This window comes from Hibiscus syriacus, unplaced genomic scaffold, assembly GCF_006381635.1.
Source record: "Hibiscus syriacus cultivar Baekdansim isolate YM2019G1 unplaced genomic scaffold, ASM638163v2 tig00111837_pilon, whole genome shotgun sequence".
NCBI classification, from domain to species: domain Eukaryota; kingdom Viridiplantae; phylum Streptophyta; class Magnoliopsida; order Malvales; family Malvaceae; genus Hibiscus; species Hibiscus syriacus.
This window is the reverse complement of record NW_024063194.1, coordinates 10,944,602-10,952,686: the sequence shown is the minus strand read 5'-3', so window position 1 is coordinate 10,952,686 and position 8,085 is coordinate 10,944,602.

Sequence of the window (8,085 nt, the reverse complement as noted above, 5' to 3'; positions counted from 1 at the left end):
GTACTTTTATTTAAAAATTTCGATTTGATTGTAAAATTAATGTCAAACAAGAAAAATAATTACGGTGAAAATGATGGTTTCAAACCAACCACAAAAGCTAGGATTTGTAGACTTTTCATTTTCAAATTTGTGTTTGGAACCAAAATATAATTTTACCCTAATGCATGGGTAAATATGATTTAATATCCACATGTTAAAATGTATTGATAATATATTCTTTCTTAATAAAATATTTTATTTATAAAATATTATAAATGAGTTATCTTAATTTTTTTTTATTTTTATTATAGTTTAAGTGATATATTTCATATATCATAGTATTAATTAGAGTAAATATAATGTAAATTCTATATTTTTAATTTACAACATAATTTTATATTGAACATTTTATCTTTTTAAACTCGATTTTCAACAATAATCTTAAATATTTAAATTTTAAATTGCAATTTTAAACAACACTTTTAAAAGTTATTTTCTACCACACTTTTAAAAGTCACTTTTCAAAAGCCATGCCAAACTGGCCCTTAATCGAATGCGTTCATAAACTATGATTTTCAATTTAGATTGGTCCTCAAATTTATTCAAAATTGGTTCAAAAATTTGAAACACTCTAATTTCATCCCCCATAATATCATTATATGCTAATCACATCCCATATTAATAAAATCATTAAAAATGTATTAATTGACATACAAACATTGATGTGTATTATGGGATGATATGATATAAACAATAATAAATTTTAAATCCTTTTCTCCAAAATCATTTCGTAGATTGAAATTGAAAGGTTCTTTGGTTTTTTTATTAAGTTATACGGTAGTACACGTTCTCAGACTCTCAATCATTTGACAATGAACGCTCAATCACCTTTGCAATCACTAGTGCTCAAACCCGTGATCTCTAGGAAAAATTACATTTCCTTTAACCATTGAGGTAATTTGGTTCATTCAAAGGTTTGCTGGTTTTCATTTTTATCATCTCAATTTATTTATAATTATTTATATATTTCAAAGTTAAATAATTTTTGTATTTAAATCCAAAATTAATTATTTTTGATGTCACACCATACTATTAAATAATGCACATCAACATTTACATGACAGTCAACAATTTTTATAATAAGTTTATTAATAGGGGATAAGAAAAACATATATCGATAGTTTGACAATGAAATTGAAATATTCAAAAGTTAGTTGAAAAATAATTTAGAATATATCATATTTTAAGGATGAACTTTGAGTATTCAAAATTTTAAAGATGTGTTCAAAATTTAAAAACCAATTAAGAATGAAATTCATATTTTAAAGACACCTAGTATAATTAACTCATAAAATTATTAAAATGATACATAACATTGGTATTATATTGTTATCACGTTGGACACAATAGAAGACATACTTTTCGGTGGTGGATCGGTCGACTCTGAAGTGAACATAATTACAAAAGTTGTAATTCTTAATTGCAATCATCACTTCTTCTTTAGATGAAAACTCCATTCCGAGATATAACTCACCATCATTAACTGATGATTTAAATTTGTAGTCACCAATACTAGGCATATCCGTAAATTTTGGCCCGTACATTGCACCATAGTTAGCTTCATACATGTGTGCTAGAGGTTCTTGTGTACTGTATTTTTGGGAAATTCATCTACATCATCATCATCAGAGTCCATGCTGAACTGGAATGATTCTGGCTCAACGAATAGTCCAGTCTTAGCACCATCCGTACCTGGCTCACGAAGAGGTTCTTCTGGTAGAGATGAGGGTTCCTTTGTGATGTCGATATTTAGGTCGAACAAGTTGGTAGTTGAATGCCTTCCCCTTGAACTGGAAGACATCGTGTCATAGGGGTTTTGAATTGAGTGTTGTGTCGCAGGCATCTCTATATTAAGGTCAAAGAAACTCGCAGTTAAATGCATCCCCTGGAACTTGAAGGCATCGTGTCAAATGGGTATTGAACAGATTGTTGTGTTGAGGGCATCTCTATATTCAGGTCAAAGAAATTGTAGATGAATGCCTGCCTTGAACTGGAAGTGATGTTACCATACGGATTGTTTATGGAGCCACCTCGGTGGAGATCGTAACAAGTTGTTGATGAATGTCTCCCCATTGAACTTGATGGGATAGTAGCTGGATGTGGATTTCCCATTAAGGAGTTAAAATCATTACACATTACTTGAGTTGGGGTGTCAACTTGATCAGCTTGTTGAGCCATCCCATAAAAGGAGCATAATAACATACCATGAACCGTAGACACTTCAAAAAATATGACATACATTTGTGTATCAGCGTATGAATTTTGATTATGAGAATTAACCATCATATCAACATCGTCATCGTTAGAGAGTTCAAACACTGTATAAGTTAACAAAAATAGTGCAGCTGGAAATCTGTACTGAAGTGAGGACAATCTTATTGTACTTCGAACATGAACCTTCCTAGAAATTTTAGTGATTAACTCCTCAAGAGTGATGTTTCTCTTAAAGGATATTCTGACATAATGATTTGATGCAAAGATAACTCCTGTTTCATTTTCCCAAATTTCTACATCATAGTAAACAATAGCTGAAATACGCCTCATTTTGAAAGTTTAAGAGTTTAAAAGATTAAGAGTCCTATATATGCAAAAACAATAGCTGAAATACGCCTAATTAAATAAATAGTATACAAATTAAAATATAAACTAATGATAAAAAATAAAAAAAATCACAATTATTTAAATAACACAATTTAATATTGTTACCGTATTGACAAAATATCTTGAGATGTGATCTCACCTTCCATTTTACATCAAAAAAAAATAATAGAAAATAACTAGTACAATAAAATTTGGTTAAATAATTAAATATAAAATAAATATAATATAATAAAAAATAATTTTACATTCTAAAAACTATAACAAAATCTACTTAGTTTGATAGAAGGAATTGATAAAAGGAAGATGTGAAAGTAATTTTGGTGTGGTTTGATGTTTGCATTCGAGGGTATTTATAGGGGAGGGGGATGGGTGAATAGCAGAGATTTAAGGCTCGAGTAATAATGAAGTGCAGAATAATTCAAGTTGAATAATGGAAGGCACACTTCATGATGAGCTTCTTCCCGTACATTTCATATTTCCTAGCGAAGGCACGCTTCATGATCCACGCCTTCCAACGTGGCGCTAGCTCGAACAGAACCCCATGAAGGCACGCCTCATGATCCACACCTTTCCACCGTGTTCCAGCTTGGACAGAATTCCATGAAAGCACAGTTGTTGATCCGCGCTTTGTTAGAAAATGTGTTAATTCAGTAATATTTGTAGAAAGGGTGCCTAACAAGTAATATTTCATTTTTAAGGTGATTTTGGGGTAAAAATGCCTGAGATAGGTGGGATGAACGTTCTTTTTTTTAATTGAAAATTTTAAAGAAAATGAAATTATAGAGCACATTTGATATTTGCATGTCCTAATATTTTTAACTTATTATCTTGCCATGCTATATTTAGTTAACTTTAAAATGATTAAATAAATTTAATAAAATAATATAATTTTAACCTATATACTTTTTTGAGTTAGATATTTTTTTATTAATTTGGGGTAAGTAATATTTGTTCAAAAATAACTCTCAACGTTTTTAACATTGAACGTTCACACCATTGACATTCATAGTGCTCAAACTCGAGTCCTCAAGGAATAACAACAATTCCTTTACCATGGAGGTAACATCCTAATGCAATACAATCCAAAGATCGATGAATTAGAACATCACACGGGACCACCACAGTGGCTAACCCATTTTTTTATACTTTTAAAGGGACAATTAGTATAATTAAATTATATCAATAAAATAACATGAATTGGAAATTCAAATATAACGTTTACAAAATAAGAGCTCCATTGTTTAAGTCCAAAATACATAACTATAGGAAATAGAGTTCACGACTCAAATAAAAATAAGGTCTCTATGAATTACATGTCACTATTAAGTATCTGAGACGTATTCTGGTCAAAATAATCCAAGCTGGAAGTTGCAATGGGCGATGGCTTCTTAATCATCCTCTTAAGAACACGCAGATGAAAAAACATTTCGAATGCTGAGCTCAAAAGCTCAGTGGCACATAAATAACTCTAACATACTATATGAATTCATCACATGGGCATGCGAACATGCATAAGCATGAACATGCAATCAATCCAACATACAACAAAAGTTGGCATCATGGTGTAGTTAGAGGGTTATATAGTATCTCGGGACTCACACCCCTATATCTTACTTAAGTTACTCTAGATAATATTTGAGTTACACAGCATCAAAATCTTCTTCTAGAAGGGCCTTTATCGCCCAATACTGTGGACGCCTCCGGGGTCATGTAGCATCGGAGTCTACGCCCTACTAGTGTACTCCTTAGAGTACTTGGGACTCCTCCAAGGTTACTTAGCATCGGAGTCTACCTTCAACTAGCATTTAAAGTGCTTAAGAACTGACTTAATACATCCAGATGACTAACCACACAAGACGATCAATTTGCATTTACACGTGTCATTTCTATGTCAAATAAAATTCCTTAATCTAAAAAATAAAATAGAAAAAGATAGTATAGAGAGAGTAAGGGTCAATCCGAAGGGTCTAACGAAGTTGCCAATAATTTTGTTCTTGATTTTTGATCTGGCATAAATTGTAAAGAAAAATAAAAGGGGGTTTTGTTGAGAAGTTTGTAAAGAAAATGAAAGATTTAGTCTAAAGTAAATAAAAAAATCAAATTAGATAAAATTAAGATGAAAATTCTATTGATAAAAATCAGTCTCAAGGTTAAGCTTTTGTCTCAATTCTAACCTATCCTTGAATAGGATTTTAGCTTTGAATTCATGGCAGTTACAGTCTACAGGGCCCAACCCCTGTAATTTATTTTTCTCTTAATTAACCGATCATACAAAATCATTTCTTAATCCAACTCCGTTTTAGTTTTGGAAAAACCTGGTCAGCTTATAGTGTCTCAATGAGAATTGAATCTGATTTCATTTTCCCTTAGCGAACAGTCACTAAGTGTGTTCATAAGAAGTCGAATGTGCTACGAGCCAATCCTTCATCCCAAATGTAAACCAAAACCACAATTAATTCAACAAGCTCTTTTTAAAGTAAAAGTGTTTTTTATTGTAAAATGATGGTCGATTACCGATCATTGATTACAGAAAACTGAAAATGTAACCCAAAGGGTATAAGGTGGTTTCCAATTTTCACAATCAGAATTTAGTCACTTTAGCCTTTGCATATGAAAAACTTAGCAATGCATGGTAGAAACCATATTAGCATTTTAAAAGTAAACAAAACTTGAAAAGAAAAATAAAGAAAAGCGAAAGTAAAATAAAATTAATTTTATAAAAATTAAAGGAAAGAACAAAAGAATTCGAGAAAGGAGATATATGATTTTTAGTTCACTCCGATGGGGTATTTATGCTATCCTAAAAATCTAAAATTGTAGAAAAAAGTACAAAAGATCATTCTTGGAAAATATTCAAATTTAATCATAAAAATAAAAGAAAATTATTAAAAACAACAATAAACCCTAATTTAAACTTTAGATATACGACAGAGTCTCTAGTTTCCACGAGAATACTGATTGGATGCCTCGTCAGATGTAGTCATGGCCTAATTCTTACCCACTAAGCCGACCTTGATTCCAGAAAATAAAAATTTATAGAATTTCATATATTTTAGCACAATTTCTGGAATCTACTACCATGTATAGAAAATGAACAAAAACACCCAAATTAGCAACTTAAATTGACTAATCAAGGAGTAATTATCAACAAAATATTAACTAATTTAAGCACTAATCAAATTCTCCTCACTTATTCAATGCTTGTCTTCAAGCATTTCTCAATTCTCATGTCAAAAATCTCAAGTTACCATCTCTTATTTCATAAAATTTACAAGATTTCTAAACAAGTTAACTCAAGCTAATGAAGAAATATTAGATCAATCAACCAAGGCATAAGTAATTAAATGTAAACAAATCATGGCAGTCCAATCATTCATAAATTGTAAAGAATTCAAGAATTAGTACCTCACATTGGTGCACTCATTTTGCTCAAGTTTTTTGGTTTAATGAATCGCTCAGGCCTAAACTAATCAACACATTACCATAAGCTTATAGCTAAATATAATCTCCACTACTATGTATGAATATGATGCAATAATCAAGAGGTCTTTAAACAGGTCGTAACGGGGCTAAGGTTCGGGTAGGATAAAGGTTAAAAATTCACGTCAAAGTGTAGATTATTCCGTAATTATAATCTAAATGAAATATAAATAAAAGAGAGGAAACGAATGATGAAACAACTGAAGCTCTAGTTTTTTTTCTCTTTCTTTATTTTTGCTCTTTGTTCGAGTTTCTCTCATTTTTTGTTGTTCGAACACTTCAGAATTTTTTGCACTATTTTTTACTATTCATTTATTTTTTCTATTTGAACAAAACAATATTTTATACTGCATTGTTTGAACCAAACTACACTGTTCGAACATTGTAGATTTTTTTCTCTTTCTTTTTCAAACACTTTTTTTCCTTTTGTATGTTTTTACGAAATAATCTTACCTTAACCTGAAAAGGGTGAAAAAAGAGATAAAATAAAAATTAAATAGGCTCAGGTTAAGAATTGGGTCAACAAAGAAAGGATAAGGCTCAAATTGGTTCATTTAGGGAGAAAAATAAAGAAAAGGGTAGCTATTTTTTTTTGGGAAAAGAAATTGGTTTTATCCTAATGCCCTATAACATTAAAGAATCATAATCAATCGATGTAGTCTCAAAAAACATTTCTCTACAAGTTCTAGAATGCAATTAACTAGTTTGACACACCCAATGGAAACAAAGAGCAAGAATAAAAGATATGCTTGTTAGGCTCAAAGACTCACAAAAAGGTTTAATTACTAAATCATGCAATCAATTCAATTAATGAATTCATGGAAGTACCAAGAAAAAATTACAAAAACTAGTCACACCATACTATTATGTATCCTAAATTCAATAAGAATAAGAATCAATTCATAAAGAAATATAAGGAAATTAGATAAAAAAAAGATAGGCAACCAAGATTATCGATAATTTAAACCAATAAGAAGTTCAATTTTAATCATAAAGAATAAGCAAGAGTTAATTTGATTTCTAATTCCACCCCATTCACTTAAATCATATTGTCCCAATATGAACAAAAGAATAAAATGAAAAAGAGAGAGGGTGAGGATACTTACTGGTTAATGATGACCAGGGCCGCGACCACGTCCACGTTGAGAAGGATCTGGGCGAAGATAGGAAAAAATATCGGTAAGGTTGGTTTCGATGGAATCCAAGTGGCCGTGCACTTCATGGATTTTGTTGCGCACGTCCTACTAAGGGTGCTCCTTCGATGCCACAGGTTGTGGTGCCCTCAAAAGAAAAACGCACACATTGCGCGGGGTAATCGTGTCGGGATGAACAATGTATGACGTATCGGGAGTACCGGTGAGGTGTCCCATTGAATCCAAACACCTAGTATCTATAGGGTCCATTCCATAAGCATATGTAAATTGGTTAGTATCAAAAGTCAAAGGAAATAAATGAGATGATAAATGAGTAATATAAGGGCCAATATTGAGCGGGCGATTGGAACACACAACGTGTTTGATGGCGATGACGAACCAAAAGCCCAAGTTTACCTTCACACCGGTTTGTATACTCCACAAGAAAAATAGTTTGACCTTAATTAAATAGTATGTAGCGTCAGTACACCCAGAGTAATTGTATGTTAGAAACGGGTGTTTGTAATGGAGAGCAATATCGTGAATGTACCACCCTTTGGTGGTACGAGCATCAAAAGTGGTACCCGCTGAGCAAATGAGCACCTTATAAGCTATGTCTGTATCAAAATCCTACGAAATCTCACGTAAAGAAGTTATAAAATCATGGTTTATTATATCCATCATGAACCCTATAGAAAAGTTGAAATGTGCTAAATATATAGTAGCAATCTAAAAGAAATTACACCTTGTGTGTCATTTGAAACAATATGATTGGGAAAACAATATAAATGTAGAGTAAAATTCAAAGACTAACTTATAATAAGTACTGCAT